Source organism: Vigna unguiculata, unplaced genomic scaffold (genome assembly GCF_004118075.2).
Source record: "Vigna unguiculata cultivar IT97K-499-35 unplaced genomic scaffold, ASM411807v1 contig_475, whole genome shotgun sequence".
In the NCBI taxonomy this organism is placed as follows: Eukaryota; Viridiplantae; Streptophyta; class Magnoliopsida; order Fabales; family Fabaceae; genus Vigna; species Vigna unguiculata.
Window position 1 is genome coordinate 63,349 of NW_021011188.1, and position 14,099 is coordinate 77,447.

The window sequence follows — 14,099 nt, forward strand, 5'->3', positions numbered from 1 at the left end:
AACCACTTTCTCCAAGCTTCAAACCAAGCCAAAAGCTTCCAGAATTGATCCAAGATCAATCTTCAACAGCTGCAACACCTATGATCACGAAGGAGAGAGTTTCCACAAGTTTCCAGAACCAAATCGTGCTCTAAAATGATCAACTGACCTCTCTTTCGAAAATCACAGTTTAAGACTACTGCAGCCAACCTTTTAACCTGTTGAAAAACCATTCAACAGATTAAAAGAGACATTTTAACCTGTTGAAAAACCATTCAACAGATTAAAAACACACCAAAGACCAAACTACATCTAATTAATGCTTTAAGGTCTACAACATGAATTACAAACTACAAGTACACTTTCTTAAAGATGTAACTACATGGAGAGCACATGTTTCAGCCTTGATCACCATGGATATCATCAAATCTCCTTTCCTTCATCAATGTATGTGACACCCCGACTACTATACTAAATAATTATTATTGCATAAAAAGATATGGAATTAATTTTTTTTTTCATACGATTATCCTTGAGAGAACATTAATGATAAAATAACTTCATATTCATATATATAGTTTACATATCTGTAATTGTTCATGAAATATTACAAAAATATATATTTGTATAATATTAAGAGTCTTACATCAAAATAGAATATTTATCTATATTTTTAATATCTCCTAAAGATATTAATAGAAATTATCCATGAGTCAATCTTCAGAAGATCCACCAATAATATCCCGAATAACTCTCACTGAGCAGGTTCATCTTCTGTTCATGCAACAGGTACATATGAAAGAAAAATATGAAAGGAGTGAGGTCTTTATAAGCCTTAAATATCAATCTTAATAAACTCAACAAACAATGCAGATACCGGGGGCCTAGATTTGGACCTATAACCACCAAACTTGATCTTGTTTTACCAGACATATGGATCCATATTCCACTTCTGATGATCCAATCTGAACATCAAAAGTTGCTTTGGGAAGTGATTAGGTAGTTGAGTATTTCTCATAAAACATTGGTACAATCATAATTATTTCTTTCTCGAGAATATTAGCCATTCATCGGCTCACAAAAGAGATATATACTCACTACCTAACCTTGGCGATGCCGAGCAGGTATCGGATAGTCCCAAGTTTGGCCTATGAATATCCTAGTCTAGGGCGCTATTCTGAACTATCCAGATATTCACCTACTTGGTAAAACTTCCTTAGACCCCACCATGGTCCCTGCCTCTCATCCCGCAGTGTACCAAACTGTGACTTCCCAAATACAAATACTTTGACACTGGTTTAATCTCAACTTATTGAAACCAGACTTAACTCTTACTTAACTGACACACTCTTGGGTATTTTCAAAGGTCATAAAATGTGATGACTATCAATTCATGTCATTGTATAAACAATATACAAAGAATATAAAACAACGATAAAATGGATATGCAATTTTCTTCTATCCAAGCTCACTAAATAAAATAATATTTACTTTCACTTCACATTTATTTTTATTTTTAATTATAAAATAATGATAAAATCAGAATCAAAGCAAGAATTTTAAGTAAATAATTAGATAAGGATTAGAACATTATAATTAAATATAAAAATATAAATTAAACGGGACCAGTGCATAACTTGAGATATATTAATTGAAATAAATAAACAGGACCAGTGCATAACTGGAGATAAAAATAAAATAAATAAATAGGACCAGTGCGTAACTGGAGGTAAATAAAATAAAATAAATAAATAGGACCAGTGCGTAACTGGAGGTAAATAAAATAAAATAAATAAATAAATAGGACCAGTGCGTAACTGGAGGTAAATAAAATAAAATAAATAAATAGGACCAGTGCGTAACTGGAGATAAATAAAATAAAATAAATAAATAGGACCAGTGCGTAACTGGAGATAAATAAAATAAAATAAATAAATAGGACCAGTGCGTAACTGGAGATAAATAAAATAAAATAAATAAATAGGACCAGTGCGTAACTGGAGATAAATAAAATAAAATAAATAAATAAATAGGACTAGTGCGTAACTGGAGGTAAATAAAATAAAATAAATAAATAGGACCAGTGCGTAAATAGAGGTAAATAAAATAAAATAAATAAATAAATAGGACCAGTGCGTAACTGGAGGTAAATAAAATAAAATAAATAAATAGGATCAATATATAATTGGAGATTAAATAAAATAAATATAAGAGGATAATAAATGAAAGTAAATAGAATAATATATGAGTCAAAATAAATAAAAGATTAATATAAAACCCATGAGTTTATCAAGATTAATATAAAAAGAGCTCAACCCCACTCCCCCTTACCTTATTGATTGAAGAGCACACTAATAATATTTGAAGAGGACTAAGATCTCTTTGAATCTTTGCTCTAAACTTTCTTTTCCTATTTTTTCTCTTTCCCTCTCTACTTTCTCTTTCTCTTTCTCTTTCTTCTTTCTCTTTCTCTCTCTTCTTTCTCTCTCTCCTTCCTTTCTCTTTCTCTTTTTTCTTTCTCCTTCTTTCTCCTTTCTCTTTCACTTTCATGTAACCTCACTCCATACATATATATATAAGCCAAATCATGTGCATGTGGTTGTTTTTATCCAAATCATCATGACTTTCATTAATTAAGAGATAATGTTTATCTCTTTTTTTTTCTTTCCTTCTTATCTTTTCTCATAATCTTCTTATCTTCTTCTTATCTCATTCATTTTTATTTTATTTATTTATTTTTTTTTACACACACCTATTAATAATATTTTAATTTTTATATATATATATTTTGTTTTTTTACCTAAAACTTTTTTTTAATATATATATCTATATATATATATACATATTTTATTAGTTTTGTTTTCTTCTTTTAATTATTTTTAATAGGTAAAAAGTATATCATGATAAAATATATTTTTAATGTTTAAACTACATCATAATAAAATATGAAACATTAGTAAAAAAAATATATATATATATAATTTTTCTAAGTGTTTTATTTAAAATAAATAATACAGTATATTAAAAAAAAGGGATGTTACAATGTAGGCTTCATTCTAATGTTTATGGCTTCAAGATAGTTCAAAAGAGCTTCATTCAATGTTCATCAAATCTTCAAGAAGCAAACCACCTTGGCTTCTCATGTCAACAATAATTAATTAAACTATGAACTTCAATTTATAATTATAATATAGGCGAAATCCATTAAAGAAATTTGACAAAAGATTATTATAGGCAATATAATATAACTGACAGAATTAAAGGTAGTGAAGACCCAAAACTTCTATTCGTATAGAAACTATATTTAATTAGGATGGCGTTGAAAAAAATTAATTAAGGCATAAAAAAAAATCATGATAAGTCTTCACATATAATGTGAGCATAATAAATAAAACTTAAAAATAATGATACACACAGAGTTAACCTGTTACATCGTTGTTCAATCTAAAATTGTTTTTCTATGGCCATATTATGATCATTTAACAACCGTTCCAGACTTCCGGAATCTCCCATGTTACCTATGGTAGTTTCAATCGGACACAAAACAACAAAGTATATATATGAAAACCAGTGTAAATACAGCACTTGTACATAGTATGTTTTAAATATATGTTTAAGTTAATATATAAAATAAAATTATATTTATTAAAAATAAAGTAAAATATATTAAAAAAATGAGAAAATAATAATTGATAAATAGAGAAAAAGAGAACAGAGATAGACAATTTTATAAAAAATTTGTAAAAGTAATGGATAATTTTAAAAAATTTAATAAATAATTATATTTTAAAGGATAAAATTAAAATTTTAAAATATGGATAAAAACAAATATTTCTTATATATTATTATAGATATATATATGGAACTGGAACATTAATTTTTGTTTGTTACTCTTTGGGTCAATCGTTCCTTTTATTTCAAATTTAGGTTCAATTGACTTTTTATCTAAATATTAGTGAAAATTTTCGGCGATTCTTAATTTTTAATTTTAATTTTAATTTTATATGAAATGAGTTAATATTCGTTAGATTTATGTTAAGGTGATTGAGAGAATGTGATGTAGTATAAAATTGGAAAATAAAAATCACTTTTGAATGTTTACAATGTCATTTATGGTATTATATAAAAGATTTACTCTTAATAAGTATTCTTTTAAATTAAAACTAGACTCGTGTGTACGCACCGCACGAGGCGTATTTGTTTTATTTTGTATATTAAAATAATAAAATAGTGAAAATATTATGTAATGAAATATTATGAATATTAAGTTATATTGTTGTAAATGTTGTTATTAAAGTAATAAAATAGTAAATCTAAGTGATGCAATAATAATTTCAGTTTTAAATATAATAAATAGAATTGATATCATAATATAATACAATTAATTGATTTTACGAAATGATTACAATAGTCTACGATCCGTGCGAACATTATTTTTTTTTGTTTTTGTTTTAAATTTTTTTAGAATAATAATATAATTGTTATTATATTTATTTAACCATTAAAATACTAATAATAATATTAATATAAATTATAAATTATAAAAATTTAAAATATTAAAACTCTATTTAGCAAAAATATTTAGTATAACAACATTTTCTATAATTAAAAAAAGCACTCTTATAATAATAACACCATTATGATAGTAATAATAATAATAAAAAAAATAATAATGATACAAATAATAATAATATTTATGCTATAAATTTTCATATTAATGCTAACACTCACGCTGATGTCAACTATAATAATCTATAATTATATATAAAGATATACATTAACAACAAAACAAATAAAAATGACAAGTAATTAAAATACGATCCTGTAATAAATTAATTTAATAATAATAATACCATTATAATAATATCTCGTTGTGAATAGTCTACGATCCGAACATTATTTTGTTTTTTTTTGTTTTAAATTTTTTTAGAATAATAATATAATTGTTATTATATTTATTTAACCATTAAAATACTAATAATAATATTAATATAAATTATAAATTATAAAAATTTAAAATATTAAAACTCTATTTAGCAAAAATATTTAGTATAACAACATTTTCTATAATTAAAAAAAGCACTCTTATAATAATAACACCATTATGATAGTAATAATAATAATAAAAAAAATAATAATGATACAAATAATAATAATATTTATGCTATAAATTTTCATATTAATGCTAACACTCACGCTGATGTCAACTATAATAATCTATAATTATATATAAAGATATACATTAACAACAAAACAAATAAAAATGACAAGTAATTAAAATACGATCCTGTAATAAATTAATTTAATAATAATAATACCATTATAATAATATTTCGTAGTGATAAAAATAATAATAATACAATAACTAAGTATATAAAGATATATACATTTGTTGTGTCCTCTTTTGTTTAAACAATTTTATCCTCTTAATTATTATTTGTTAAATTAAAAGAATTATTCATAATAAAAATTATTTGTCCATTTTATCATTTTAATAATTTTAGTAACTATTTTTTTAATTCAAATAATTACAGAGATATAAAAACAAAATGAACAACAAAAACAAATAAAAACTGCAAGTAATTGAGATATGATCCTATAGTAAATAAATTTAAAATGTGTGTTTAACTATACTACTACTACTACTACTACTACTACTAATAATAATAATAATAATAATAATAATAGTAATAATAGAGAATAATAATAATAATAACACTAAAATAATATCGCGTAGTGATAAAAAAAAAAATAATAATACAACTGCATATATAAAGAAATAAACATCTTTGGTGTCCTTTTTTGTTTTTTCAATTTTATCCTCTTAATTGTTATATTTTAAACTTCAATAATTATTTAAAATAAAAAAATTATTTTTCAGTTTTATTATTTTACTAATTTTAGTAACTATTTTTTTAAAATTGAAATAATTATTCAAATGTAAAGATAAATAAACAACAAAACAAATAAAAGGGTCAAGTAATTGAAACATGATTCATAGATAGTAAGTAAAAGTAAAATGTGTATGTAACCATAATAATAAAAACAATAATAATAATAACTATTATAATAATTATAGTTCTAATTAATAATAATAGTAGTAGCAGTAATAATAATAATAGTGATATAATAATAAAAATAAGTGTAGGTAATAATGATAATATAATACTTATAGTTGGTAGTAATACTGATCAGAATAATTATAGTTGATAACCATAATTATAGTTAATAATAATAATAATTATTATTATTATAACTAGCGTAAACACATGTGCTATCGCGCATGTGTGTATGGTATGCGTGTTATGATATTAGTAGGTGATAATATTATAATGTTATTAAGTTAATATAGAAATTATAATTATATTTATTAAAAATGAAGTGAAATATATGATAACAGATGAAAGAATAACCATTAATAAATAAAGACGAAGAGAAGAAGCAGAGACATCCGATTTTATAAAAATATTATAAAAATAACGGTCAATTTTTAAAAATTTAATAAATTATTATATTTAAAGGGTAAAATGAATATTTTGAAATGTGGACACAAAAAGGGGAATCCCCTTTATATATTGTTATAGATTAGAGCTGATAATAGTAATAATAATAATAACAATAATTAGAGTTATAATTGATAATAATAACAATAATATAAAAAAAATAATAAATATCATGAAAATTAAGTTATATTGTTGTAAATGTTATTATTAATGAAATGAAGTTGTAAATTCTGTTTTAAATATAATAAATAAAATTAATATCACAATATGGTGCAATTAATTGATTTTACAAAATAATTATAATAGTATATGATCTGTGCGTGTACGCACATTTTTTTTATTTATTTCAAATATGTTTAGAATAATAGTATAATTGTTATTATATTTATTTAACCATTAAAAATAATAGTAATAGTATTAATATAAATTATAAATTATAAAATTTTTAAAAGATTAAAAATCTATTTAGCAAAAGTATTTAGTATAATAACATTTTTTTACAATTAAAAAAAAACTTATACTAATAACATCACTATGAATAGTAATAATAATAATAAAAATAATAATGATACTAATAATAATAAACAAATGATAATAATAATAATAATGTTTATGATATAAATATTAATGTCAATGCAAAATACCAAGGCTAAAGTTGACATACTAATAATCTATAATTATATATAAAAGATATATACATCAGCAACAAAACAATTAAGAAAGACAACTAATTGAAATATGAAATAAAATTAAGATGTGTGTCTAACTATAATAATAATACCATTATAATAATAATAATATCACGTAGTGATAATAATAATAATAATAATAATAATAATAATAATAATAATAATAACAATAATAATAATAATAATAATAATAATAATAATATCATTATAATAATATCCCGCAGTGATAATCTATAACAATATATAAAGAGGATTTCCTCTTTTGTGTCCACATCTTATAATATCAATTCTACCCTTTATAATATAATTATTTATTAAATTTTTTAAAATTAACGGTTATTTTTAACTATTTTTTATAAAACTGTTTATTTTTTTTTATTCATCAACAATTAATTTCTCTATTCATTTCACTTTATTTTTAACATTTCACTTCATTTCTAATAAATATAAATTTATTTTATATATTAACTTAATAACATTACACTATTATCACTTACTAACATACTATCATTCATATTTAAAAAATGCGTATACACAGGCACGATAACGTCTATGTGTACGCTAGTAATAATAATAGTAATAATAATAATAATAATAATAATAATAATAATAATAATAATAATAATACACTAACTAAATATATAAAGAGATACACATCTTTTATGTCCTTTTTTTGTTTTTACAATTTTATCCTTTTAATAATTATTTATTAAATTTAAATAAATATTCATAATAAAAAATTATTAGCCAGTTTTATCATTCTACTAATTTTAGTAACTATTTTTTTTTTCAATTCAAAAAATATCAAGATATAGAGATAAAATGAATAACAAAACAAATACAAACAGCAAGTAATTAAAATATGATCCCGTAGTAAATGAAAGTAAAATATGTGTCTAACTATAATAATAATAATAATAATAATACCACTATAATAATATCGCGTAGTGATAATAATACTAATACTAATAATAATAATAATAATAATAATAATAATATTAATACAACTACATATATATAAAGAGATAAACATCTTTGGTGTCCTTTTTATTTTATCAATTTATTCCTCTTAATTATTATATTTTAAATTTAAATAATTATTTATAATAAAAAAATTAATTTTCAGTTTTATTATTTTGCTAAGTTTAGTAACTATTTTTTAAATTGAAATAATTGTTCAAATGGAAAGATAAATGAACAACAAAACAAATAAAAAGGATAAGTTATTGAAACATGATTCCTACATAGTAAGTTAAAGTAAAAGTAAAATGTGTATCTAACAATAATAATAAAAACAATAATAATAATAATAATAACCATTATAATAATTATAGTTCTTAATAATAATAATAGTATAATAATATTAGTAATATAATAATAGAAATAATTATAATTAATAATAATGATAATAATATTTATAGTTGATAGTAATAATGATTATTAATTATAGTTGATAATAATAACTCGTGACGAATCTTGACCAATAATTTTGGAGGAGCCAAAATAATTTATAGTAAAAAATTTTGAACTCATGAATAATTTATTCGGAATAAAAATCTCCAGTTATTCCTTTTTGAATGTAAATAACCATATTGTGTTCAAGAAATTCATCTTTCATCTTATTCCGAATGTTGTTTTGATAATCTTCGTTGTAGAAAATAAAACATTAAGAGTTAAATAAAATGAATTAGATAATCAATAAAGTAAAATATCTTTAATTTGTTTGTTTTTGTCAAAGATTGACATAATTCAATAATGGTATACAAATCCTTCAAATTTGAATGGATATGAACATCAACAATGAAATATTGGAGTGAGATTTTAAACTAATCATATATTTATCAATATACCTATTTATTTTTTAAGTTTAAGACAAAAAAAATAATTTATCATAATCTAATAAAAATTGAGACGTAATTACTAACAAAAATATATAATAGTAATAATATTATATATTACAAATAAGAATAATAACTTTACTACTAATAATGTTAATAATACTAATAGTAATAATATATAATAGTAAGATATAATAATAATAATAATAATAATAATAATAATAATAACGATTATTATTATTATTATTATAATAATAATAATATTGTGATATAAGACGAAAAATATCTTGAATTGAAGATGATAAGTCAGATAATTAAAACAAATAAATAATAGAAAGTATATATATATATATATATATATATATATATATATATATATATATATATATATATAATAGATTAAGAGTATTTTAATAATTTAAACGAAAAAGAGATATGTGATAATATTTTTGTAATTTTAAAAATAATAATATTCATATAATAATTTTTGTAACATAATTTTAAAATATAATAATATTCATATATATATATATATATAGATATATTTATATTACTTTATATTTTAATATTAAATGATAGAAGATAATTATATACTAAATTATAATAAAAAAATTTATAAATTGTAACCTTGCTACTAACTTAGTATTTATCAAAAGCACGTGCGAAATTATTTAAGCACAAAATATTAAAAAATTCGGCTTAAGTTAGCCTAAGAAAATCCCTTCTAAAATTTTTGGTACATTAAGATTCCTTTTATAATATATTTAAGTACATTCTTTTATAAAAAAAATCTAGGCATATTAAAATTCACTTTCTGGTATATAAATTAAACGATGAGGTTATAAAAAATTATCTTATATCACTATTTCATAACAAATAATAAAATCAAAATAACAATTTTTTTTGAATATCAGATTTAATATGGTTAGTTTTACCTTTTAAAATTTAAATAACAAACTATACAACACACTCCTTCACCCTATTCTTTATTCTCTCCACGCCTCTTCCAAAATCTGTTGGCTTCATCTCTCCCTCTCCTTTTTTCTTATGACGTGTCACCTCTTTACTCCTGACGGTAGAGAACACACTATGGTGAAGAAGAGCAAGAGTAAGGAAATCCTAATCCCCGTTCTTTGATATCAGTAGTGCGCATTGATTTTGTTTGTCTAATTTTTTTTATTATTGTTGTGAATTTTTTGCGTTGCAGAGAGTAAGAGTAAGAGAGTTTCATTGAAGAAGAACTACAAGGTGATACGGAAGGTGAAAGAGCACAACAGACAAAAAGCGAAGGAAGCTAAGAAGCTTCAACTGAGTGGGAAAAAGAAGGTTGAGAAGGATCCTGGTATTCCCAATGATTGGCCCTTTAAGGAATAGGAACTCAAAGCCCTTGAAGCTCGAAGAGCGAACGCCATTGAGGAATTGGAGCAAAAGGCTGAACGCAAGGAGAGGGTAATTGTTTTATCATTATTGAACTCCTTCAAAATGGGGTGGGAAAGATAGGGGTGCTACTAAGAAAAGAGTCCTTTGTGATCTCTGTTTTCCTTGCAGTTAGGAACTTACTATTCATTCCTTGTTTCAGCCTGGGAAATTTTAAATATATGATGTTGCTAATGTGCATTGGATACAATATCTTGACATGAAAATTATACAATAAGGGACGCCTTCACTGGAAAAACCAACTTTAATGTTGTCAAATTGGCAAACCTAAATGTTGAACCAAATATAAAATCAGAAGGTTTTGCAAATAATTCATAGTATATATACTGAAGGAGAAGTGAAGAACCTAAGTGAGTTGGTTTTCATTTTTTGTTCTTACATTTAGAGTCAATTTGAAGCATCTTTTGCAGGTGGATGTGTCGTGTGCACCGAATCAAAAAGAAAAATAAAGTGGTAGATCACGCTATTTTTTTCACATGTCAGTAGAAATTAAATTATTACTAAACCCTATGTCTATGGTACTTGCTCCTAAAATAATATCACCTCTTATTAGGACTTGAGAATTATTGGCATTGGTTTTCTCTATGTTGTTGATGCCTTTTTCTGAATCATAGTTTCTATTGTAAGATAAGTATCAATTCTGTTAGATAGGGTTTTTTCTTAATTTTGTAGTGTTGGTGCTATTTTATCCGTTGAAAATGATTTTATTATCCAAATATATTTTATTTTTAGAATCAGAATCGTAAAAATGTCTGTTTAGGTCTAATTTAACTCTAAAAAAAAGTGAAGTTTGCGCCTAGTTAAAAGCTTGCACACACACAACAAACACAAATATTTAGTCATCTAGGTGACACTGATCTCTAACATTTGTTTGCTTGTGCATGAATGTGCCAACTTTTGGTCAATCACAAGAAAACTAAATATACAGTTTTTAAGTTGGAAGAATATGCTTTAGTGTGGATCTTCGTGGGGTTATCATTGCTACCTTTTGGGGATTTTGCATATGACTTAATTTTTATTTTCCTTGGTGTAGTTTTTTTTTTCTAGTCTTTATAATGTCTATTTCTTATCTATTACTTGTTTTGTTTTTTATGCTTTTGTCCTTTAATTGTAAATTATTGATTTTTTTGCTGTTTTGCTTCCTTGTCTTGACAGATCAAGAAGTCAATAACTGTGGGTTTGATTGGCTTGCCCAATGTGGGTAAGAGTAGTCTTATTAATAGTTTGAAAAGGTCTCATGTTGTCAATGTTGGATCTACTCCGGGGTTAACAAGGTCAATGCAAGTGGTTCAATTGGACAAAAATGTTAAGTTGCTAGATTGTCCTGGTGTTGTTATGCTGAAGTCTCAAGAAAATGATGCTTCCATTGCCTTAAAAAATTGCAAGAGGATTGAGAAGTTAGATCTTATTAGCCCAGGTATACCAAGTCATTCCCCCTCCTCTTATTATCTGGTTTTTCAGGTGTTTATTTGCATTAATTCAGTTCGAAATGAATGGTAGAAGATTTATAGGTATTTTACATGAAAAAATAGTAAAAGAAAATGAACTTGTGACATTGAAGAAATTCTATTCAATTCTACAAAAGTTTGAAGTATTTTCTATTTTTTGGTGTATTTGGTTTGACTAGTGGCTATATATAAGAGAGTGTTTTTTGTCTTTAAACGTGTTATGTTATATTTGTTTTTAAGCATAAGTGCTATTGGTCCATCGTACATTTTAATTTAACATCTGTTTTTTTTTGTGTAAATTTCTTGTCTCCTTTTCCTCCATTTTCTCAAATAGAATGACTTTCAATTATAAATTCAATTATTTTCAGAATCGTTCCCTCTTTACAACTTCCCTTTACTTCTGTGTTAACAATGATGGTGTGAATGAGGTAAGTACGTGGGTTGCTGGGTGTGTACATTGTATTTTACTATATGGTTGTGTGTGGTTTGATCTAACCATTCTCAGGATGAGGTAAGTCCGAGGGTCGTTGGGTGTTTACATTGTATTTTACTATATGGTTGTGTGTGGTTTGATCTAACCATTCTCAGGATGTCGGTGATAATAACACCCTTTCATTAAATCTTGTCACTTATCCTAGTTATAAAATGGAGTTATGTTAGGTTTTAAAAGTGCAACTGATAGGTGATGTAGTAGAACATTGGATTTTTCTATGTGCGGGTTATTGGATTATGTTTCCTGTTAACTTGTTTTAGATATAAATCAATGTTTGATTCAGTAATGAGAATTCTAATTTCTAAAACACTTAGAAGTTTGCATGATACAATTATTTTATTTATGGAAAATCCTGATTTAAGCTGTACTGACTCTTGTTAAGTAAATTGAAAGACTTATTTCTTTTCTTTTAAATTGGAAAACGCAGTGAAGGAAATTCTAAAGCTCTGTCTGCTTGAGCAGCTGGTAACTCTGTACAAAATTCGCAGTTTCAGTGTAGGTGATGTTGACGACTTTCTGCTGAAGGTAGCTGAAGCTAAGGGCAAGCGCACGAAGGGTGGAAAATTTCGCGTTGCTACTGCTGCAAGAATCGTTCTTCATGATTGGAACGAGGGTACGCATGCATGGAATTTCTTAAATTATGATTAGAGAACCGATTACTTTTCTGTGTTTTGAAGTTAAAATTGAGAAAGAACTAAATGCAAAAATTTCTCTTTTTGTTTGTATGTTTCAGGTAAAATTCGTATTATACCATGCTCCCAAATAGGGATCAAGGTGAAGCTTCAGAGGCGAAGATAGTTTCTGAATTTGCAAAAGAGTTTAACGTTGATGAAGTCTACAACAATGAATCTTCATATTGGGAGCCTTAAATCTGTTGATGACTTCAATGTTGTTGAAGTTCCTTCAAGTCACCCTCTCAATCTTACTGAAATGATGTTGGAGGTTTGTTTCTTGAAACCGTTTAGAGAATTGACTATTGTTGATATCAATCGTATGCTTGGAATTTTAGTGTTTTCACACTTTCTAATTAAAACATTCTCTTGTAGGATGAGATAGAAACCAAGTCAGGTAACCAAGGTGAAGGTCCCGGAAATGTGGGTGAGGTGGATGAAGCCATGGAAGATTATGGTAGGAAGAAGAAGGATAACAGTGCAGCAAGTAGGCAAAATGAAAAATTATATACTGCGGACGGTATGCTTAATACAAAACTGAGGCGCGTAGAGAAAAAGAAAAGAAAAAAGGCTAAGAAAGCTTCAGCCTCTTCGGATCCCGTGGATGGTGATTACGATTTCAAAATTGATTACTTCCAAAAGGGAGCCTCAATGGATTCTGAAGACAGCCAGGGTGAGGATGATGATGATCATGATGATGATATCAACTCTGAAGTGTCGATGTCTGCTATCCAAATTGATGAATGATAAACAAGCCAGCACATTCATTATTTAAACCATTATTAAATTATATTCAATTTTAAGACAACATACTTTTGCACTTTCTTGTTTATTGTTACAATACAAGTCTTCACACATTAAAGCTTCTACTTCAAATTACTCCTTTTTCAAATCTGAAATCAACTTTAAGAATTTTGTCACTAATTAGAAATTTTCGTCTCGATTGAGCTGCATCGCCCTTGTCTTTATTTTTATTTTGTGCGTTTGATGTTATCTTAAGTTTGCAAAAGGTTTTAGGTAATTGCTTCCAGCATCTCTTCA

At 24.8% G+C, this 14,099-nt stretch overlaps 1 pseudogene; it reads left to right on the forward strand.

Moving 5' to 3' along the window:
- The first annotated feature begins 10,098 nt into the window (after positions 1 to 10,098).
- LOC114172029 lies at positions 10,099 to 13,805 on the forward strand (annotated as a pseudogene).
- The last annotated feature ends 294 nt before the right edge of the window (positions 13,806 to 14,099 follow it).